The sequence below is a fragment of the Canis lupus genome, chromosome 2 (genome assembly GCF_048164855.1).
Source record: "Canis lupus baileyi chromosome 2, mCanLup2.hap1, whole genome shotgun sequence".
NCBI lineage: Eukaryota > Metazoa > Chordata > Mammalia > Carnivora > Canidae > Canis > Canis lupus.
In genome coordinates this window covers 6443875-6469005 of record NC_132839.1, presented here as the reverse complement: position 1 = coordinate 6469005, position 25131 = coordinate 6443875, and the positions used below count along the sequence as shown (strand labels likewise).

The following is a 25131-nucleotide window of genomic DNA, read 5'->3' as shown; positions in this document are numbered from 1 at the left end:
ATTTGAAGACATGTTTTATTTCAAGAATTTCAAGCCTAACCACTTAATCAGAAACAGTCTAGAAGTTTAAAAATGAGTATGACTTCAACACATTATAGTGTGCTGTCAAGGAAGCTCAGGTGTAAATTTTCCATGGTCATTTTTGTGAATGTCTTGAAGGAAGGAAGAGACTCTGGTTCCAAATAAACATAAATATTTTATTTGACTTCTTGTTTTTGTCTTTAATGTTAAAGAAAGAAGTCTATGGCTTTACCTATTAAAGAACAAAGCAAACTTCTTTCTCACAGATGGGGGGTAGGAATTATTATTATTAATTATTAATATTATTAATAATTATTAATTTTTTAAAGATTTTATTTGTTTATTCATGAGAGACACACAGAGAGAGAGGCAGAGACACAGGCAGAGGGAGAAGCAGGCTCCATGCAGGGAACCTGACATGGGACTGGATCCCGGACTCCAGGATCACACCCTGGGCTGAAGGCGGTGCTAAACCACTGAGCCACCCGGGCTACCCATACATTAAAGTATTATAAGATACTTTGATGCTTCTCAGAATATTTCTTAAAAATACTTATGTGCAAATTATGCTTTAATAGAACAAGGATATAATATTACTCTACTCCCTATGACTCAGATGTGACCTACTGTTAATTTTCAATTAAATATATCTACTATTAGGTAGAAATACGGCTTTGGGGCCCTGAAAAAGAGATTTCTATCTTTCTCAGTCATCATATATTTTGCTTTTTCCAAGAACCAAGAAAACAGGTAAATAATATTTTAGGTACCAACTACTGGGATAAATTTGAAATGGCTGTTTTATCGTTCAGACTACTCATTAATGCAGTATTTCTCAAACTCTTGACGTCTGCATATCATTGAATAGACATTTGGAACTCACATGGATCATAACATTAAGGTTAACTAAGAAAAAGTGATTTATTGCAAAAGAACACAGAATGTCATAAAATTGTTAATAATTTCCCATCAGTAATGATGATAACGTTTGCTTCTTAAATGAATGCTTCCAGTCTTCATTTAATGATAAATAGCTATAAATGTAGGGAAGTTTGCATACCCAAGTACTTTCTTGTCTTACAAAATCCTGACATAATTATATGTCTTATGAAATACACATATTCACTGTTTGAATCATATATATATATATATATGTGTGTGTGTGTGTGTGTCTCTAAATACATATATATTTGGACAAGACTATTGTGGAGACATTTCTCCTTAAGGAAAACTTTCAGCACTTTACCAAAGAGAGTGATGTCAAAGGATTGTCCTAAGTTTCTGGTTTGCTAATTGGATCAGTACTGGTGTTTTTTTTTTTTTTTTTTACTAAAAAGGAACAAAAAACGAGAAACAAGATTTATTCTCTTTAACAAAACCTCACTGTGGATTGCAATTTATAAGCAAACTAATATATTTATGTATTCATTCAATCAGTAATCGGAGTTCATTAAACAGGTGTTTTGTCCTCCTACCTTCCTGGCTGCTACTGCTGAATCAGTCTTCTCGCATTTTCTTCACTATCTTGTTTGCACTTTGTGTGATCACACCTAGTCCCATGGCTTGAAACACTCTTTGCTATTTACTGCCAAATTTAGATATCTAATTCAGCCTCATTCTTGAGTTCTATATCCATATGCATTACTGCATATTCAACAATTCACCTTGCATGTCTACTGGGTATCCCAAACTTAGCATTTCCATTACAAAACTACTGAAAATTTCTCCAGCTGTTTTTATCACCATCTTGAGCAATTGTACAATTTACCTGATGACTCTGGGAAAAGTTTTATAGTCATTCTTGTCTCCTTTCTTTCACAGCACACGCCTAATACATTAGTAAGTCCTTTGCAGTCTGCTATCATAATATATCCTGAATACAGCCAACTTTTTACCTCCTCCATACTTCTAACCTATGCCAGGTCTGTATCTTCTCCATCTAGATTACTGCATAGCCTCCTAACTTGTTTCACTGCTTTTGTTCTTCTTACACTCCTGTAATTGTTTATCTATAAAGGGTCAAAGTGCTTTAAAAATCATCAGCAAGAACTGGCTTTTCCCTAATCTCAACTGTTAAGTGGGTCCCTGCTTTACTTAGCTTAAAACACTCTTCTTGGAAAATCCTACATGATCTGTCCCATCCTCTCCCACCCCTTGTTCTAAAACCTAATCTCCTACCATAGTTCTTCTTACTCCAGTCATACTGGTTGGCTCTCTTTTGTTTTTGTTGTTTATTTATTTTCTGCCGAGGATGCCTCCACTTAGGACCTTGCATTCACTATCCCTACACCCTGAGACACACCTTCTTGCTTCCTTCTTGCTTTTGTGTCTATCTTCTTAAATAATGCCTTAACAAAGAAACCCAGAGAAATAAAAATAGCATACCTTATTTTCCTCTATATCTTGCTTCATTTTTCTTCAAAACATATATTGTTCCTTGAAATTTCATATTTACATGTTTATTTGATGATCTATATCTTTTTTAAGAATGTTAGCTCTATTAATCTAAGAATTTTTTTTCTATTTGCTTGCCAGTGTGTTCTTTGTACCTAGGGCAATGCCTGACATATACCTGGTACTCAATAAACACCTATTAGATAAAGAGAGGTATTTATCTAATAGGTATTAGATTAGCAGGAAAATAGTAACACAGAAAATAGTAACACAAACAAATTTGCTTGGAAATTATTACTCTATAATGTGGAGAATATTTTTTTGGCAAGGCAAAAGTATTCATGAGAGCAGAGTTAAAAAGGTACTGTACTATCCCAGGCAAGAGAATTTCATAGCATTAACTGTGAGGCAGGAAACAGAGATGAGGAAAAACAGAGATGTAAGAGCTATTTAAGTGGTAAATTACAGAACAGTAATAAATTAGATATTGGAGTATAGAAAAAGAAACACATAGGGTACCTCCTAGATTATTCACTATCAACACAGATAGTAGTTCTTATTGCTGTTATAGGAATAAAGGAAAAGGGTGTCTTGGAGGATTGGGAGTGCGTGGGTTCATTTTGAGATTCTGCATTTATTACCTGAAAATGCAAGAGGCTATTAGATAAACAGCTCTGGAGCAGGAAGTGAAGTCTGAGCTTAAAACCTTTCAAGCCCTCAGTATATATGTAACAACTGAGGCTACAAGCTTAGATGAAATATCTTGGACCATATGGAATAAAAGGAAAGATAATTAAGATGAATCACGATGAGCTAAAAAATATAATAGCTGAATAGAGAATGATGCATTTGTGAACAAAAAAAAAGCCAATATACACCAAAAGATAAAAATAGAAAATGAGTATAATGATGTATCATGGAAGTCAATTTTGAAGAAAGTAATTTTCAAAAAGGATGTAGTGATTAACTACATGTGAATAACAGTGAGACCTGTGTCTTAAGGAATAGCACATTTGTTGATAGTCCGTCTACAAAAAAATAAAATTACTAAGTTAAAAAAAAAAAAGAAACCTTAAACATTAAATTTGACAATGCAGCAAGAAATTAGGAGGCAAAAAGACTTCTGGAGGGGAGCAAATATTATGTAAGGATGTTAAAAAATGGTTATTTTCAAATGCTACTGAGAACTCAAAGTACTGGAAAATTCTTGATGGGTTTAGAGAAGTAGATTCTAATGAATTACTTATCCAGAATTGTGTAAGGCAATATTGTGCTTAAAGACAAATTGGAATGGTAGAGAAATCAGTATCAGGTAACAAAACAAAGAGAATGAATATCCTAATCTCCTTAGAGAAGTTTAGTAATGAATTGGCAAATAATTGACTGATAGGGCAATAGCTATTAGATGATATAGTGCTGAGGTTTATATACTTTACTAAAGGAAAGACACTGAGGATACTGAAAACAAAAAGCCTTACCTATACACTTGAACACTTCCCTGATACTTATACAACTCTATCATCTTTGATCTGCTTAAAATTTACTGCATAGATTATAAAATGAATAACTTCTTTATCATGTGTATAATTTCATTAACAAGAAGGACATTTCTCCTTCAAATATACACTTCAGTACTGCCTATAGATGTGTGTGTGTGTGTACATATATATATATATATGTATATATATGCAGGTATATATATACATATATATGAGCTATGCAAGTATGCTTTGTGTGCATGCACACACACACATAAACACTATGTATTTTAGTGATATCAATCATCTAAAAAAAGCAAATAGATATGTTTATATAATAGTAAATGTTTTTCACATCATGCATCATTGATTTAATATCACTGTCAACATTGCATTTATGAAAAGAATGTTTTCCAACAGCTACTTCTGTTTTTCCAAGTGTATTTACAACTAAGTTCAGAATTGGTTTTATATATTTCTCTGCAGAAAATGTGATGTTTAGCCCCTTTTCCTTCTAAGGAGTAAAAATGTTCATGAAGCCTCTGTTATTTTGTTCTCTTCCTCACATTTAATGACTAGTTAATCATTTGTTCAGTAAGAAGCATGATCACAAAATTACTATCAATAACGTAGTTTGGAATAATACTACAAATGTATATAGAAGACTTCCTTACAAACATACAATATGCTGCTCTATACTACAAAAATTTATGTTCATTGTGTAAATATCAACTATATTCCGGAGAATTCACTTGGCTTTGATGGAAAATGACGAAAACTTTCTAGTGGTTTTATGTTACTCTTTGAGAAACATTTAAGACACAGTGAAATTCTCCAACAAAATCCAGTTTTAGAATATTCAGTATTGAACCCCCATTTTAAAAAATTATCTTTGATGGCTGCTTCTGTGAAATTAGAATTCTCTAAGCACGTGGTTTGTACATTCTTTATGTGCACTAAGTTCCTACATACAATATTCCGAATGTATTTTTCACATTTTTTCTTTATTTTTTATTTTATTTTTTTAGATTTTTTTTTTTTTTTTTTTTTTAGATTTTATCTGCTTATTCATGAGAGACAAATAGAGAGAGAGGCAGAGACACAGGCAGAGGGAGAAGCAGGCTCTATGCAGGGAGCCCGATGCGGAACTGGATCCCAGGACTCCAGGATCACACCCGGGGCGGAAGGCAGCTGCTCAACCACTGAGCCACCCAGGCATCCCTTTTCACATTTTTTTCATATTTTACTTAGTCCATCTCATAACTTTTAAATCATTGAGTCACTGATTCATATCTTACACTATCACAGCAAAATGTGATATATGATAAATTATTAAACATAAACAATAAAAAGTAAATGATGTGAAACAACTTGACAAAAATTACTGAGCCTTGTTTAATGAATGGTAACCAAGACCAACTCAACAATGGGATTCTTTAGTTCATGGGAAAACTTTTCAAATGTACAGATTGTTAGAATAATAGTATTAAATCAAAATCTGAATGGATTATACTTTCCACATTTCAGATTTGGGAAACACAGATAAAGAAATTGTTGCTTTTCTTCTCTCCCTCACCCCACCCCAAACAGCAGCAGCTCCATCTACAGAGAATGTGATAGACCGCAGAGAACTGCAATGGTCCATTTACCACACTTTACAAACACCGCACTAATGACTGCTTCCTTATCACTCTTCACCTATTAAGACATGCAATAAACACATCTTTTAAAGTTTTACATTACTGCGGCTTCAAATACATCTTTTATGTGCAGTAATGATTTTCTAATGAATGTATATGCCTCAATGTCTTCTAAGTATTGATTAGTATAAGCAGGCTAATTTTAATTCCTAGCAATTTCCATTTGTCAACAAGATCTTTATCAGTTTCCTACTGTATGCCTAGCCTCATTAAGGAAAAAAGATTTGAGCCAGATGTATAAAACTGTGATTTTTCTTTCTTAAACGGACAGAAGAGAAGGCAGTGGTTGAATATCATAATACTTAATTTACAATTTCTTGTCATGTAAAAATAAAATAATATTTTCGAAGAATGTGAAAATATTAAAATAATTTTGAAAACATGATGCCAATGATAGTTTGAGTCTACCATTATTGCCAGACTTCCTCAAGGGCTAAGTTGGATATGAATTTGTTTTAGCCCTTAATCGGATATATTCAATACAATTCAATAATTCACATTAAATATAATTTTAGCAGCTCTAATCAAATAAGTATTTTGTCTTTCTTTTTTCTTTTTTTTTTTTAATTTTATTTTATTTTATTTATTTATGATAGGTACACAGTGAGAGAGAGAGAGAGAGAGGCAGAGACACAAGCAGAGGGAGAAGCAGGCTCCATGCACCAGGAGCCTGACGTGGGATTTGATCCCGGGTCTCCAGGATCGCGCCCTGGGCCAAAGGCAGGCGCTAAACCGCTGCGCCACCCAGGGATCCCTAACTTTAACTTTATATAACAAGTTATATATACCAGCTTTAAAAGATATAGTTCTATGCTTTTTGCACGAACATTTTCTTTTCTACTTCATATTTTTCATTTTTAGTATCTACAGACATTCCTTTAGCTGATGTATCATAACCTTTAAACATTTCCTTAGACAAATTTTCAATTTTATGATTTTATAGGTAAAATTTTAAACTTTGCTAAGCTTATAGCATTCTACTTTTACTTTAGATAATTCCTTCCTTAAATCAAATTTCTAGAAGTGAGGTTCACCCAGAGATTGTGATTATATATTTTGATTTGCAGTCACGCACCATATTGTTTTCAGAAAATCTTACCAATAAGCAAGACCAGACTTTTTTTTTTTTAATTGTATTTATTTATTTACTTATTTGAGAGGGAAAGGGAGAAATGGGGGAAGGAGAAGTGGGAGAGGAACAAGCAGACTCTGTGCTGAGCACAGAGCCCTTCCCAGGGCCAAATCTCACCACCCCACTACCCCATCATGACCTGAGCTGATATCAAGAGTCAGAGGCTCAACCAACTGAGCTACTCAGGTGCCCCACACCAGATTTCCTGTATAGAGAAAGACTTGGGAAAGTTATTTTCCTATACTGAAATTACCTTGGGATAACAACCACAAACTAAATTCTTTATATTTGTTTAAATCTATCCTTCATTTCCTACTACCTAAACTCTGCCTTAAATCATTTTCCCCTCCTCTCTGCATTTGCTATGAATTAGTAAGCTTCATTGATATCTTGCTGCTACAATTATACCCACAAACTTGCATTCTGTGATGTTAAATAAAACCTACCTAAGTGTAAAAGTCTTCTAAAAGTGAAATTTAGAATCAATCATAAAACTTACAAATGCTCCTTCTTAACTTCCCTGAAGGATAAGTATCATCACTCTGAAGAGGATATGAATATACATAAGTACACTGCCATTTTGAACTTCAATAACCTGAAAAATAACTCCTCTTTTGTAGTAGACATTCTCATGTGATCTTTACAAGCTGATAGTTCACATTCTGAAAGTCACAAACCAACAGTGAATGTAATAAATATATTAAATAAGATCTCGATGATTTTTTGTTCACAGAAAAGAATGTAAGGTTTTTTATTTGTTTATTTTATTTTTTTTTTAAGAAGCTAATTCACTCCCTTTCTTTGGCTTGAGGAGAACCTCTATGGGACTGTACTATGGCAGCACACTGTGTTTAAAAATAAATAATTTTTTAAAATATTTGTAAATATTTTCATCAATGGAAGTCCTCACATGTTTGGAATTAACAGGTCATTTAAATGGTAATTATCAAATAGCATAGAGTACAACAATGACCTGGCTTACAGGAAAATTCCAAACTAGTTTTATTCAATTCCTCCATAAAATGGGATTGAGAATTTTTTGTTCCATATCCTACTGCCATACAGAATGCCCAGGACATCCTTAAGCTCATATTCAGGTGAGCTTAAGGATTCCAACTGATGGCAAGCATATCAGAGGCCTTGGGTAGATAGTGATGCAGAAGCAGTAATGTTTTAGAACCTGTATCCTTTTTTATGTCAATAACCATTCTCCACTCCTGCCTTTCATACTACATCTCCCCTATGCTACCGGTTTCTCCTTCCCCCCATTTACCTCAGTTCTAAAATTATCTTTGCTCTCCAAGTACATGTTAGAATCTTTCATTTTATTAAGGTGACATTTTCTCTAAGTACTTATTCTTTGCTGCTTATGTACGGTGAGAGACAGGATGAAAGAAGCTTAAAGTCCCAAAGAAATGCTTGAAAATACGGAGGGAAATACACAGAGTAGTACTTCTAGACTTAGTCCTGCTACCTGTGTGTGATTGCTTACAAGATAGCTTCATATCCTAGTTTCCCTTTGTGAGTGAGTTTGAAGCTCTGGGTAGTGTAATCCTATTTATATAAAGTGCAGGCAAGAGGTGAATCTAGTTGTCATTGTTCCTCTCTTTTTTCCATTTGAAAGGAATCCAGGTCATCAAGTTTTCCCATCACTAATAGGAGAGACATAGTTACTAATTTTCAGGCTAACATCTGTAAATTCCACTATGTTTTGCTATCCAAGAAAATCTCGGAGTGATTTAAGATCCATGTTTAAACAAATAGCTGAAAGTTCTTCAATCTGAAACACTCTTCTTGAATACCAGATATAAAACTGTGGATTTTAATTTAGCTATGGCATACTCATGACTGAAATAAGTTAAATTTTTTTCTGCTTCTAATTTTTTTCAAAAAAGAAATCCTTTATATCTTTCATGGAAAACATATAGCTTCCCTGAAGTTTGACATACATAAAAGCTTGCAAAATAAATTTCACACATTCTATACTTCATTATCTTAAGGAAAACATATGTCCCTTCAGCTGGATCGTTTGGTAGTTTACGGATGGATTCTTAGCCTCTGTTGTGATATAATTACATTGGTTTTATTTATGACATTATTTATAGCCTTATAATCCATTACATAATACATTGAGTCTTTAAAACACTGCTGTGACTGAGAATCTGTGCTCTTAGAGGAGAATACAGTAAAGTATAGGGTGGAATTAAGCACCATTTTCAAGGCTTATTAAAAATCCCTTCAATTAAAGTTAAATATTCACATTTTTTTCCTTTCATAACTGTGCTTGAAAACTTATGTAGTAGGATATGCATTCAAAAAAGGTATGGAAGACTATACCAGCAACTAAGTCCTACCTCACCATCTTTTGATGCTTTGCTTTCCACAGGTCTTCTAGCTCTACCCGGGCATCATTTATCCCACCACAAGAAGGTACTTACCTTTCACATATCAACTGTCATTTTAATATGCTTTGTTTTTCTTTACTATCACCCTTTAGAATGGATTCCTTCAGAACCAAAATACTGTTGCTTCAGACTTCACTGTCTCTCCCTACAACACATCACCAATTATTAATAGTTCCCATAGACCTTTGAAAAATTTCATTTTTTTATGTATACTTCTATTTCTCCCCAAATAGCTTCCATTAGGATATACATTCTAATATTTTCTTCAGATTAGCAAAGGTGAGCACTATGCCTTGAGCTGTTATTTTTTCATCAAGTATTTGTTGATAATCATTTGATTGTATCCAACTCTTACTGCTTTTTTTTAGCCCAAAGATATTTTCATGTCACAAATAATTGATTAATGTGAAATAAATCAACATGCAACATAAGAGTAAGTCATAAACTAAACTTAAAATATGTAGAGTAAAAATTCTTGAACATAATTACTGCATAAGAAAGACATCAGGATTAATTGTTCAACCTTTGTATAATGTCCAAAAGCCATTTTTTATATCTATACAATCTCAGATTTAATTCATATATGAAAAAATAAACATGCATTAACCAAATTCTATGTAGCAAGTACGTTTATATCAATGCATTTCTTCTTAAGTAATTAGTTTTTGTTAAATATAAAACATAAACATCTGCTTTTCTTACATCTAATGTTTGCTTTTTTTTAATGAACCACTGGGATGAATTAGAAAATGTACATAAAACATTACAAGTAGAGACATCTGCTTATCAATCACTTTCCTATACTTCAGTATTAATGACTGCATATCTCTTAAGAGGCAAAGTACATAATTTAGAATGGTTTTTATCATATGACATAATACCTAACAATCAAGATAAACACCTCTTATAATTGAGTAAACATTTAAAAAATAGGCAAGATAAGAACTGAACATTCTCATATTTCACTTAGACTTTCTAAATTTTAAAATAAAAACACTTTCAGTAGAAATTTATCCTTAGTTTTTATAGCTTACTAAATTCAGTCCAATTGCCTATATCTGAATCTGAGCCTTACCATTTACTAGAGGTAGAACCTTTGGGAATTTTTAACCTTTCTAAGCCCTAGTCACTTTATTTATAAAATTACATCATATGGTTTTTTGAGAATTAGAAGAGATCTTATATGTATAAAATGCCTGACAAACTGTAAAAGCTCAATAAGTATTATTTTCATTTTATGGATTTAATTTTAATAGTATAATGATTTCTCTTGTAATTCTCTGCTGAAAACATATGCAAATAAAAATCTTCTCAAGAACACTTACTCTTTCGTCCTTCGGGGGCATCCAGCTTTTTTATGAGATAGAAAGAATCTTCTGTCCTTGGAGAAGTCCTTCAAGTAGTACCTAAGTGTCAGTCAAATGGCAGTTATCATACATCTATTATAGTTAATGCCTTTCAAGATATTACCCTCACACAAGCCCAAGGACTGTAATTATTTGGAAATAGATATTTTCCTTAAAATTGGTGTGCTTTAACCTGTTTGAAAGCAATAGGTCAAGGAATATTTAAATTATAGTCTAGGTTTCCTTCTTACTCAGAGTTCAAAGTGTTTTAAATGAATATTTCAATTACGTCTAGGTCTTCTTAGACTTTAAAAATAATAGAAAAATGTCATTTGGGTTACTTTTTGGGTTACTTTTTACCTAATCATAACTTTATCATCTGTCAACTCACCAAGGCCCTTCTGGAGGTGTTGGCGCAGAACTCACAGCTCTCGTTTTTCTGGTTGGCTTCTGGTTCTTTGGCTCATTCTCACTTCTGTGTATTCTAACAGCAGAACACTGGGACATAACGTTTATATAAATATTAGTAAAGTGAAATTCAGTCCCACAAATAATCCTGTATAAAAGCACTCCGACATTTTATTTCTAAGACTACTTCAAGACCTTAACTTATAATCATCAAAGGCATAGATTAGTTTTTTATAGAAACACTATTTTAAAAAATCTGTTATAAAGTCACAATCTTTAACGAGTTTAGGGTTATGACAGAGTTTGAAAATCAAAGATGAACTCATGCCTTACATACATAATAGAACAGAGGGCTAGCAGTTTGAAGTCAATTTGTTCTATTTAACCAAAATGCAGATCATGAGACAAATAAATAGAATTACGCACAATGTGCACAAATAGAAGTTGCATTGTCCAGCCAAATAAGTCATTTTATGTTCCCGAAGCAGGGTTGGGGAACAGGTGATGCTTGTTAGGTACTGATTTTTGCTGACTCACACATCTGTATGATGATCTTAGTTAATAGCAGTACCTAATAAAAGAGCATGAAGATAGCTATGCTGCTTAGATTGTCACAAGAAGACAAGAGTAGGAAAGAAGCTGGAGGCTACCTGTGCCTTTTTGTATGTATACAATAAAGTAGCAGAAGTTCCAAGTAATGTCAACAAAATACTGAGCCATGGGCCTCTTCCCAAATGTAAGACATGGTAAAATGTTTAAATGTGTAGACCTATTGGGAGAAATTTGCCCAACCTTCTTATTTTAAATCTCTCTAGTTCACGCAACAAAGAATATAAATAACTCCATACCTGATGTTTTCACTTTATTTCTTAGATTATATCTTGGTAGCTTAGTTTCAGATACATCATCCAAAAATCACATAATAAAGTGTCTACTATGCATTGGAACAAGTGGCAAAGAAGTGCATAAAAAAATCAGGATACCAGCTTTTATGGAGCTTTGTAATAAGAAAATACAACCATAATCAAATAAACACATATACTGTGTTCATATTCATTTTAGAACGTTTTGTACAAGTTTATAATTTTTAAATCCTATATATAAAAGATATTAAAGTAAATTATTTCTTTTTTAAAAAAGATTTTATTTATTCATGAGAGACACAGAGAGATAGAGAGGTAGAGACATAGGCAGAGGGAGAAGCAAGCTCCCTGCAGGGAGCCCGATGCGGGACTCGATCCCAGGATCCTGGGATCACGACCCCAGACGAAGGCAGACCTCAACTACTGAGCCCCCCAGGTGTCCCTAACTTAAATTGTTTCATTGCTGACTATAAGTTTTCATATTTGATTGTGACAATCTAGGGATTCTTTGCTGATAGGTTTCTCATTCCCCTCCTTCCTTCCCCCTTCTGTTTTTCTTTTCTTTCCTATAAATTAATTCAACTCAGAACACAAACACCAACTTTATTATTTTCAGTGTCTTCATTGTATTCCATTTATGGATCTCAAGTAATGACTTTAATTATTTCCCTAAAGATGAATAAATCGGTATTTATGACATTTTTACTATTTGCAGTAATATCCCATTAAACATACATGTTGCATAAGTCTGTGAATTTTCGTGAATTGAATAAGCCATCTTCACAGGATAAATTTCCAGAAATAAAATTGCTGATTCGAAAAGTACATTTTAGGTTTGGTGGCAGAGTTAAAATGATTCACCTTGAAAAAGTTTATGCCAATTTACACAGCAGTATTAGAGTATAAGACTACCTGTCAAACTGAGATCTTTCCTTCATTAATTCATTTATTCGAGAAATATTTATTGCATACTCACAATATGCCAGGCACTATTATAGCTAATGGGTTATCACAGGGAACCAGCCAAGAAAAGCTGCTCCATATCAGCAGTTTACATTGTAACAAATAATTAATGAGGTTTGTCCCAAAATACTTGATTTTATGATAGCATGCTAGCCTTAAAAAAAAAAAGAATTGGATTTTGAGAAAAGTCCTCTGAGTTTTGCACTGGTGTTCAAATAGATAATATATCCTGGTGAGAACTGAAAATATACAAGACTTATTTACAAAATAAGAGTCTGTATAAGTACTATAAGGCATTATAATTATCTCACACATCTTATTTTTGCAAAACATCAAGAGGTCAAAGAGAAAATTATAATCTTTAGGGCCACAATTTGGCATTTTAGCAGATTACAATTCTAGATCACTGTACCCTTAAACATTCTCTAATAATGATTCCATTTGCTTTTCTTTTCACATTACACAGTATAACTTCATATTATTTTAATCATAATTCTTGTATTTCCCAATATTTTCACGTTCTATAAAAATCTTATGGAGATAAACTTGAACAATTAGTTCCAAATCTTTAATGCTAACTTATGAATTGGGAATCCCTGTACCAGGTTATAACACATGCTACATAAAAGATGTATAAAGCAAACTAAGTGTTCTTTCCAACCCAGACCTACAACTGTCCTAGTGGCAGCCATCACTGTAGTTCTTGTGCAAACTTTGAGAAATAGTCCAGGCATATGCACCAAAATATAAAGTATACTAAGAATTTATTGACCAAACTGAGATACTCTTAAAAGGGTGTGCAAGTATTAATTATACTAAGACAATAGGTGAAAATTAGAAGTAACTGGGCAAAATGGGAAATATATGGTTGCCCTAATCTGTGCATCACAAATACTTAGGTGAATATATATTTTAATTTGACCTGTATGGCGGTAGTGCACACTACTCTTCACATTCCTTTTTTACCCATTATAGTATACTATGGATATATTTCCAGATGATTATACATAATGTCACTAATCCTTTATAGCATCTATTTAGATACATCATTATTTCCCCTGTTGACATTTAGATTATTTCCATTCTTTTATAAACAATATTAAACATCCTTAAATATGTATAAGTCCCTTGGCTTAGATGTAAGTATATCTGTATAATAAATTGTTGAAGTTAGAACTGTTGAGTTAAAAGCTATGTGTTTTTAATTTTTTTTAAAGATTTTTATTTATTTATTCATGAGAGACACAGAGAGAGGCAGAGACACAGGCAGAGGGAGATGCAGGATGCATGCAGGGAGCCTGATGCAGAACTTGATCCCGGGACTCCAGGATCACACCCTGGGCTGAAGGCAGGTGCTAAACCGCTGAGCCACCCAGGGATTCCCTGTCTTTAAAATTTTGATGGACATTGCCAAACTATCATCTTGAAAAGTTCTATCAGCAAGATGTATTACTCCTCTTATTTACTCAAATGATTGCCAATGCAGTGAATTATCACAATTCATGTTAAATTTGTTAGTATTTAAGAAATGTCTTGTTTTTATTTTCATTTGTATGCAATTTTCATTTAAGATATTTTAATTTCCCCATTCCCATTTTTTTCTACGAAACTACTGATTTTTGCCTTACTGATTTATAAGATATTAGTTATTTTGCATTGATATGAATTCTTATCCATTCAGACGTATGCACTGGCTAATCAACACCTATACTTCATTAACAATGTTGATTTTTCATCAGAAGAAATTCTAATCCTCTCAAAGAAATGATTGCTGAAGTCAGTCATCTGAGGACTAATAGAGTCACTGGAGACAAACTGATAACGGGGCTTTTCTCAAAAGAGAAACTCAATGATGAATGAATAGACATCTTTACACCTTTTTTTATTGGAGTTCAATTTACCAACATATAGCATAACACCCAGTGCTCATCCCATCAAGTGCCCCCTCAGTGCCCATCACCCAGTCACCCCCCCCACCTCCCCTACCACTACCCATTGTTCATTTCCCAGAGTTGAGTCTCTCATGTTGTGTCACCCTCTCTGATATTTTCACTCATTTTCTCTCCTTTCCCTTTATTCCCTTTCACTATATTTTATATTCCCCAAATGAATGAGACCATATAATGTTTGTCCTTTTCCGATTGACTTATTTCACTCAGCATAATACCCTCCAGGTCCATCCACATTGAAGCAAAAGGTGGGTATTTGTTGTTTCTAATGGCTGAGTAATATTCCATTGTATACACAGATCACGTCTTCTTTATCCATTCATCTTTCTATGGACACCGAGGCTCCTTCCACAGTTTGGCTATTGTGGACATTGCTGCTATAAACATCGGGGTGCAGATGTCCTGGCGTTTCACTGCATCTGTATCTTTGGGGTAAATCCCCAGCAGTGGAATAGCTGGGTGGTAGGGCAGATCTATTTTTAACTCTGAGGAAACTCCACACAGTTTTCCAGAGTGGCTGCACCAGTTCACATTCCCACCAACAGTGCAGGAAGGTTCCCCTTTCTCTGCATCCTCTCCAACATTTGTTGTTTCCTGTCAATTTTCCCCATTCTCACTGGTGTGAGGTGGGATCTCATTGTGGTTTTGATTTGTATTTCCCTGATGGCAAGTGATGTGGAGCACTTTCTCATGTGCTTGTTGGCCATATCTATGTCTTCCTTGGTGAAATTTCTGTTCATGTCTTTTGCCCACCTCATGACTGGATTGTTTGTTTCTTTGCTGTTGAGTTTGATAAGTTCTGTATAGATCTTGGAAACTAGCCCTTTATCTGATAGGTCATTTGCAAATATCTTCTCCCATTCTGCAGGCTGTCTTTTAGTTTTGTTGACTGTTTCCCTCACTGTGCAGAAGCATTTTATCTTGATGAAGTCCCAATAGTTCATTTTTGCTTTTGTTTCTCTTGCCTTCATGGATGTATCTTGCAAGCAGCTGCTGTGGCCAAGCTCAAAAAAGGTGTTGCCTGTGTTCTCCTCTAGGATTTTGATGGAATCTTGTTTCACATTTAGATCTTTCATCCATTTTGAGTTTATCTTTGTGTATGGTGTAAGAGAATGGTCCAGTTTCATTCTTCTGCATGTGGATGTCCAATTTTCCCAGCACCATTTATTAAAGAAACTGTCCTTTTTCCAGGAGATAGTCTTTCCTGCTTTGTTGAATATTAGATGACCATAGAGTTGAGGGTCCACTTCTGAATTCTCTAGTCTGTTCCATTTATCTATGTGTCTGTTTTTTGTGCCAGTACCACACTGTCGTGATGACCACAACTTTGTAGTACCTGAAATCTGGCATTGTGATGCTCCCAGCTATGGTTTTCTTTTTTAATATTCCCCTGGCTATTGGGGATGTTTTCTGATTCCACACAAATCTTAGGATGATTTGTTCCAACTCTCTGAAGAAAGTCCATGGTATTTTGATAGGGATTGCATTAAATGTGTAAATTTAGGCACCATTTGTTAATGAATTCCTCCAAAATGAGAAAAAGAGGAAATACATCCATAGCTAAGGAATTTTCTCTTGTAATATTTTGGCTAGCAAATATTCTTTCCCAAGAATAAATTCTTTTTAAGATTTTACTTATTCATGAGAGACACAGAGGCAGAGACATAGGCAGAGGCAGAGACATAGGCAGAGACATAGGCAGAGGCAGAAGCAGGCTCCATGCAGGGGGCCTGATGTAGGACTTGATCCTAGGACTCCTGAGGATCACGCCTGAGCCAAAGGTAGAAGCTCAACCACTGAGCCCTAAGGGGATAATGTTGTATATCAGTATCTATCATATTAAACTATTGAGAGAGAAAAAAATCATTCCTGCATCATAAACAAGATAAAATTATTTAGGTAATTTTTCATGGCATTCATTTTTCCTACTGAAATTAAAATCACTATACATTTCCTTCTCCTTCCTCTATCAATATTTATTGACTGGTTTACTCTTTGACAGCAACTGTGCTATTCACTTAAGATCTTAAGATGAGAAATGCGAAATTCCTTATGCAATCTAGAGTAACCTAAGAATGAAGAGGCAAGAAGGCACTTCTAAGGAATATGGAAAAAATTCACAGAGGAGGTTCTTTTTTTTTTTTTTTTTTTTAAGGAGTGGGGTAAGGGGTGGAGAGAGAGGAAGAGAGACCATTAAGCAGGCTCCAGCTCAGCATGGAGCCTGACCTGGGGCTCTGTCTCAGGAACTTGAGATCATGACCTGACCTGAAATCAAGAGTCAGACTTAACCCGCTGAGCTATCTAGGTGCCCCCTCCCAAAAGAGTCTTAAAAAATGAAAAGATACTGTGAGTGAAGATGACACCAATGCAAACATATTAGCATGAGAAAATAAGGACATTGAAAACACGTTTGCATACCTGAAGTCAATGCAAACATATTAGCATGAGAAAATAAGGACATTGAAAACACGTTTGCATACCTGAAGTCTTACTTTCACCTGGAGGACCTGAATCCTGGACTGGTCAGGCCTATTAAATATACTAGGAAATTAAAAATGGTCTTCTCTCACACACAGTTTTTATTTTCCTAGGTGTTGTATGATCAGATGAGGGATTTAAAACAATAAACCCGATAGGATTGGGAAATGAGGGTAGCCCCGGTAGCCCAGCGGTTTAGCTCCTGCCTTCAGCCCAGGGCCTAATCCTGGGGACCTGGGATCGAGTTCCACATCGGACTCCCTGTGTGGAGCCTGCTTCTTCCTCTGCCTGTGTCTCTGCCTCTCTCTCTCTCTCTCTGTGTGTCTCTCATGAATAAATAAATAAAATCTTAAAAAAAAAAAAAAGGATTGGGAAATGAATTGGCATAGGGTGATATTGACAGCAGAGAGATGAAACTATTATAAATGATACAAACACTCACAGGTCTGAAACAAGACCTTGGTCGTTTTTTTTTTTTTTTCAAAAATCACTTTTTTGAGATATTTTAGGCATTTTTTTCAATAAAGGAATTATTTCTCCCAATTTCACTACAAACGTTAATACAGCTTTGTGCTTCTACCATAACTCTGAAAAAAAACCCAAAAACTAAAGTTTTAATAATGTTACTTTTACTCATCATATGCCATAGTCAAATGTACATTTTATTTTAATGGAGCAAAATTGATACAAATACATAGCTTTTTAAATTTCTATGAGGAAAATGGACACATGTTTTGAATGTTTTACGTAAAGTATTAACCCACCAAGCAGAGAGTTACCACTTTTAATTCATATCGCCATTCCTATTGAAAAGGACACAAAACAAGATGGAGAAAAATGTACTGTAAGTTATCTATTTAAGCAGGGACCTAATCCAGTGATTTTACTCTCCTAATAAATATTACTCCACATAAGGGCTGTCACTATATCCTGTACCAGGCAGCAAGTTTTACTGAGCCAAGCTAATTAGCAATAAATCTGCCAGAATCCACTCAAAATATTCTCCTAATTAATCAGAATAGGAATAAATGAATTGAAAAATGTTATTATCTCATGAAAGAAATCTTATCAGTTTCTAGAGTTGCTTAATTGATCTGTCTGTCTTTATCCTGGCACACCCATCAGTCTTTGCCTTTCAAGTCTGTTAAAAATATTCTGATTACCTGGGATGAAGAAATTATAAAAAGCTTTATGGGAGCGCCAAATAATTATGATTCTTAGCTGGCTTATATTTATTTGTTCAAACACACTTGATTCTAGTAATATAATTCATCTCTCTACTCATACACTAAAATAGTAACCTCTGTAGTTCTTTAATCTTCAAATGACTTCTGTTCTTTTAGAATACTTTCATTTACTTTTTATTGTTTTGGCTCTTCTTAATTTCTTTTCATCTCTTCCTCAACAATTTCCAGTGACTGTTTCCAGAACACTTACAGCAAAATTTTAAATGCCCTTTACGTGTAACAATTAAGCTTCATTAAGGAATAACAATATAAATCTTAACACCAATGATCAACATTTCAGGAAAGAAAGACAACCTTCCATTTGAAGATAAACGGACTTTATTTCTTTTCCAGGCTGAAGATACAACAGTCTGCTTTAGGTAAGAATTTGACCTTCATATTTGTGACTTCATTGCTTTATTCTGTGCTTGTAAGGGCTTACATTATGCTTCTTTTTCCCTAAATCTTTGAAGGAAATATGTTTTAAATCCCCACGATTTTTCCAAAGTGGAGAGTCTGGAAAAGGTAGAAAAGTGAACTACACTGGAGACAGAGGGGTGATCAAGGCTAATACCTTCAGTGAAAAATTATTTTGGTTTTTCATATCTTTGATATATGTGAGAAGAATGGCACTTCACCTTCAGTCTTCTCCCTAAAGCCTTGTAGCCCCAATGTAAACATGGAAAAACAAAACAAAAAAACAAATCAGAAAAACTCAAACTAAGATCTAGTCTACAAAACACCTGACCAGTACTCAAATACAGCCACACCATCATAACCAAGGCACTTTGAGAAACTGTCACTCTACAGAGGAAGCTAAACAAACATAATGATTAAATGTAATGCAGTATATCCTGGAGAGAAACCTGGGATAGAAAAAGGGTGTTAGCAAGAAACTAGGAAAATCCAAATAAAGGGCGGGGTTAATGGCAGTATCACAAATGTTGGTAATTAGTTTTGACAAACGTACTATGGTGATATCAGATGTTAACTGGGTGAGGGGTATTAAAGAATTTTGTATAGGATCTTTGCAAATTTTCCGTAAACCTAATAGTATTCTAAAAATGTTTTAAGTTTATTTAATTTTTTTTTCTTATGACAGCAAATCAATAACAATGTAATACTGAAAACAGGCAAAACTGTCTCACATGTATTCCTGACAAATAGTATATTGATTATTAACAGGACTTCCACATGCATTTTATACTATGAAATATTTGGTACTGTGGATTTACACCTTCTGAGCTAAGCTGTAATCAAATGGTAAGGGGAACACTTTGTCAAAATTATTCTTGACAGTCTGTTAAACAACCACAAAATATGGAACATATTGTCTTATGTATACAACATTCATTATAGAGAATTATATCAGTTCTTGTAAATCCTTCATAGTCAACATTTTTCCATAGTCCCTTTCCTAATAAATATAACCCTTCCACTTAATTTTCCAACTCCTAACCATTTGCACAAACAGTGTTATTCATTTCTTTCTCAATGATCTGGAAACTCTTTGGAGAATCTCCACTCTCCTTTCAGAGATATTAAAATATGGGCTGATAACAAGATCTTATTGTGTTTCTTCTCAGAGGCACATGCTCATTGAGAAAATGCTGAATCATCATCTCTAAGTTATTATTTTTCTTTATTTCTCAATGGTTCAAAAGAGTCCTACCAGGTACCTGGATGACTCCAATGTTGTTCAGCAAGTTGAATGCCTTTATTAACATTTATACTTCTCATGATCCAAGGATTAAATATTTTATTTAGGTAGGAAAGAGCTAGGTAGTGATATATTTAATTGGAATAAAATCAGTGAACTATATTTAAAGAAAAATTCAACTATATTTAAAGAAAAAGTCCAAATATGGAAATTAGCAAATCATAGATGATCATCAAATTGATGTTTGGTCAGTTTAAAAATTAGCCTTTGAAGCAATTACATGTAATCCTGGTGTTGCTATTGTGCCGTCAAAAGAAGTACCATTATTTTGGTAAATGATGTTTGTTACTACTTGTATTGACACTGAATTAAGAATCCTAAGTTAAAATCTCCCAAATTCTTGATTAAAAAAAAAAAAAAAAAAAGCTCAGTTGGTTAAGTGTCCTCCTTCGGCTCAGGGTGTGATCCCAAGACTCTGGGATCCAAGGCTGTGTTGGGTTCCCTGCTCAGTGAGGAATCTGCTTTTCCCTCTCCTGCTGTCCCTCCCCCTGCTCGAGCTCCCTCGCTTTCTCTCAAATAAATAGAATCTTTTATAAATAAATAAAAATAAAATTATTGATCAAGTCATAAAGAAAAAATAACCAGAAAAAGTTTATTTGCTTATTCAATTTCAATAAATAAGAGAATAATCAAAAAGTTCATCTATTAATAAAGATTTTATCTAAGTTATATGAAATAAAGAGAGGTAGCAATTAAAATGGGAAAATTTAGTGTTGTTCATGAAATGCTTCTGACTCCTGACCCTTCAGGCACATAGTACACTTCCTTGACCCTCATCATGCATGGTTCTAATTGAGAAGTTCTGGCCAATAAATAGGCTTGCAAATGATCTCTAACACTTGTTGGTCACTATTTAACTGGATGTAAAAATCTCCAGACCTTGGTTTTTCCTCTGGCAATCTGTCCAACAACAGTTGAATCTGTGTTTGCCCCTTCAGCCAGGGTTCACTTGTCACTCTGAAGTTCCAAAGAATGGAGTTCCTCTGTTGACTGGGGTGTGTATTGGCATGAGAAAACAAACAGAAAATACAAAATTAGAAACACAAAGCAATTGTGTAGTCAATGTCACTGAAAATTGAGAGTCCCTGGTTACCAGGTCATAATTTTTGATTAAATAGTGACAATGCCACTTTTTAAAAATGAGGAAACACCATGTAATTTTAGCCCCCAAGATTTTGCTACTTTACATTCAGTGAAAAAACTAAATAATTACCAGTTTTTCCTTTACAATGGATTGCATGCATATAAGGAAATAAAGAAAAATTTGTCTGTAGCATGAAAAAGTAGACATTTAATTTTAAGACATTAGAGATAATATTCCAATTACAGCATTATCATACCCCACATAAAGACCAGCATTAAGCTAACACCAATACTTCTCCAAGTAAAATTATGAGCATTTAAAATACATGAAGAACTAGGACTCACGTATATGCCATGAGTATCAAATTCAGTGTTTGCTCTGAAGGAATGTTCAGTGAATGTTTCTCCTCTACTAAAATCCTTCCTGCTGCATTTTTATTCTTCCATACTATTTACCCATGTTGAGATTCTCTTTACAGTCTACAACTTACCCATCTTTAAAGACAAGGACATCAATCAATATGAAATGATTGTCCACAGATCATTTCTCTGAACTCCTATAATACTCACAGGGTATATTAAAAAGTTAATGTTAATGCTAGTGGCATCATCTAATCCTTTGAGGGCCTGAACAGGACAAACAGCAGAGGAAGGGTGAATTTTCTGGCTGGTTGTGCTGGAACATCTTTGTTTGCTCTCAGAAGCCAGCATTCTTACTTCTAGGGCCTTTGGATTCAAATGAGGACTTATACTATTGGCTGCCCTGGTCTGAGGCCTTTGGACTAGGACTGAATTACACCACCTGCTTTTCTGGTTCTCCAGCTCACAGGCTGCAGATTGTGGGACCCCTCAGCCTTCATGATAGTGTGTGCCAATTCCTTGTAAAATGTATCTCTTATTCCTTATCTCTTTCATTTCATATTGTTGCATACTGTCTATGCAAATTCTCCAGAAAACAAAAACAATGTGTGTGTGTATGTATACAGACAGAAAAGAGAAAGAGATCCAACTGTTTTTGTTTCTCTGGAGAACCCTAATACAGGCAGTATATAACAATATAAAATCGGCTGGCAATATTTTGCATAGGAAGCAAAGCATGCAGTTTTATATAGTGTGGGTTAATTTATATAAAGTTGAAGACCAGAAAAAGTAAATTTTAAGACCAGGCAAGCTAAAACAATGTTAACTGATAAATATATAGTAAAATCAAAAGATCAGGAAAGTGATCATTTTTGTAGGAAGAAATAATTTGGGAGAAGGGCACCCAGATGCTTCACATGTTAGAAATGCTCTTTTTTGAACAATTTGATAGTTATATGGATATTCCTTAATACTTACATAAATTGAACACAAAAATACATAAAAATCTATGTATTTTTATATCTATAGTATTTCTCACAATAGTAAAAATCAACTTGAATTGTATATAATGTGGGATAGAACAACAAAAAGGGCAGAAGGGAGTAGAAAAATAATTATGAATATAGAGAAATTTATTGGTTTATTTTCCCAGGATTTCAATAAAACATCTATTAGCTAAATATTTCTTGGCATGCTTCAAATTTATAAAGGGCTTAACAAATGAAATTGACTTCTATAATAAAGAGACAAGATACCTGAAGAGCTACAGCACAGACAATTTAATTGGGTTTCATTAAGATTTTGATTATATTGGCATATATAGTTATGTAATGTGGCATATGATACGTGGAGTATCAGGCTAGTAAATGACTTCAGAATTGACTGTGGCTTTTGGAAATTAGGTGATTAGTGATTTAAGAGCAAATGGAAATAAAAGAAATTGGAAAAGAAATAAAGGAGCACTTGGGGAAATTTTGTGTAGTCATTGTAAGATATTGATCTTTGCCATATTATTTTTTCTGTTAGATTATGCTCCCCATTTTAAAAACTGAATTTAGACATTGTAGAAGAATTCAAATACTCATTTTATGTACTAACCATAAAAGGCTTTTATAGAGCTGAAAGTATACGTAATCTTCCCCTTATCTTAGTTTTATAGATGTTGTTCCATATATAGTCAGTGCTTACCTCCCAAAGCCTTAAGAATCCATGAGGAGTTTATTCCTAAATTAAAACACAATCTTTAAGTAAAATTCAAAATGACATTTAAGCCCATTTGCCTTTTTTCACCTACTTTAGCCACTAGAAGCTATAAATTTCCTACTATGTAACCATTTCTAAAGGAAGAGGCATTATACTTACATGCCCTTTGCAGAGCATAAACTGAAAAAAAAAATAAACCTTGTGGGCAGCCCGGGTGGCTCAGCGATTTAGCGCCACCTTCAGCCCCGGGTGTGATCCTGGGGACCTGGGATCGAGTCCCACGTTGAGCTCCCTGCATGGAGCCTGCTTCTCCCTCTGCCTGTGTCTCTGCCTCTCTCTCTCCGTGTCTGTCATGAAGAAATAAATAAAATCTTAAAAAATAAAAATAAAAAAATAAACCTTGCATGTAGCACATATAACACATTTTCTATGTATTGTTTTTAATTTCCTATGTATGCTCTCAGCCATAATGAGTAGTAGCATGTATGGGCTGTGGGGACTTTTTTTCCATAAGTTAAACCAATGCTGGTTCTATTGATTAGGAAAAATGTTCACACACACACACGTATATATAAACAGAGAAAAATTATTTAACAATACAATAGGATAAATACTCCTAATAACCTCCCCCTAAAAGACATTTAGGAATGCTGTCTCTAGGACACCCAGACACCTGGGTGAAAAATATAAATATCTCCTCTATTATTATGAATGAGTTCACAAAGTAAACAAAACCCCAGATGCCAAAAATTAAGAGGAAGTCAAAACCAAAGTAGTTAATTGAAAGTAAATCTGTGGCCAACCTGAAAATCTCCTTTAACCTTTGTGTTCAAGAATTTGGATCTTCATAGCTGCGTGAAAACAGAAGTTGAGGCCTTAGGGATCCATGAAAATGAGAAGGCAGAACTAAAATGCCAGAATAATGCCAGCAGAGAAGCATCTATGATCAGTAGTGGAATATAACAAGAGAAATCATGTGCCTATCCTGAGCTCCAGGTGGAAAATATCTACCCATGAAACTGAGACTAAAGATCTGCTGTTTCATGAGTTTATAGTTTTGAAGATCCTTGCCAAGCAAGACCAAGACAACTTATTTGTACAATGACCCTCAACCATGACTGCACAAAATTCCTCCATATAAAGCTTAACAAATACTAATACACAATATAAAATCTGCACAAAAATGAATGTGCCACAACAAAAAAATGAGAAAACTTAGATTCCAAGAATCTTCAGATAACAGGATTTTGGATTAGAGAGCAGGAAATACACATTTCAAAATTTAGTAGATAAAAATGAAAAAAAAATGAGAAGGAAGGATGCTTGGGTGGCTCAGTGGTTGAGCATCTAACTAACTTTGGCTCAGGTCGTGATCCTGGGGGGATCCAGTCCTGCATCGTGCTCCCCACAGGGAGCTTGCTTCTCCCTCTGCCTATGTCTCTGCCTCTCTCTCTGTCTCTCATGAATAAATAAATACAATCCTTTTAAATGTGGGAAGGAAGACAAAAACAGAAATAAATCCCTAAAGTGACTAAGTACATTATTTAAATTATCAAGTACAACATCTTAAAATTACAAATATAATTATGAAAATCGTATGTTCAATGTATTGGATAAACAGCTTAGATACAGCTAAAAACTCGTTAGCTTAAAAATAAGATAGAAGAAATTACCTAGACTGACACAGAAAGGAGATTGATAAAAAAAACAAAAAAACAAAAAAACAAACAAACAAAAAAACCACAGAAAAGGAGCACCTGGGTGGCTCAGTGGTTGAACATCTGACTTTGGTTGAGGTTGTGATCCTGGGGTCCTAGGATTGAATCTCACATCAGGCTCCCCAGGGAGCCTGCTTCTCCCTCTGCCTATTTCTCTGTCTCATGAATAAATAAAATCTTTTA

At 34.2% G+C, this 25131-nt stretch overlaps 1 long non-coding RNA gene across 5 annotated transcripts in view; it reads right to left on the bottom strand.

Annotated features, from left to right (window-relative positions):
- Window positions 1-6756: 6756 nt before the first annotated feature.
- Window positions 6757-25131, bottom strand: part of LOC140611757 (uncharacterized) — a 29364-nt gene continuing 10989 nt past the window's right edge. Inside the window, exons 3-8 of one of the 5 annotated variants that reach the window (XR_012012922.1) lie at window positions 23429-23577; window positions 23216-23251; window positions 20963-21073; window positions 10868-10974; window positions 10456-10536; window positions 6757-9275 (exon numbers count right to left, since the gene is read on the bottom strand). This is a non-coding gene — a long non-coding RNA (uncharacterized lncRNA). Of the gene's footprint in view, window positions 9276-10455; window positions 10537-10867; window positions 10975-20650; window positions 21074-23215; window positions 23252-23389; window positions 23578-25131 lie in introns of those variants that run through there. The other 4 variants (XR_012012921.1, XR_012012917.1, XR_012012930.1 and 1 more) reach the window with 4 other exon arrangements.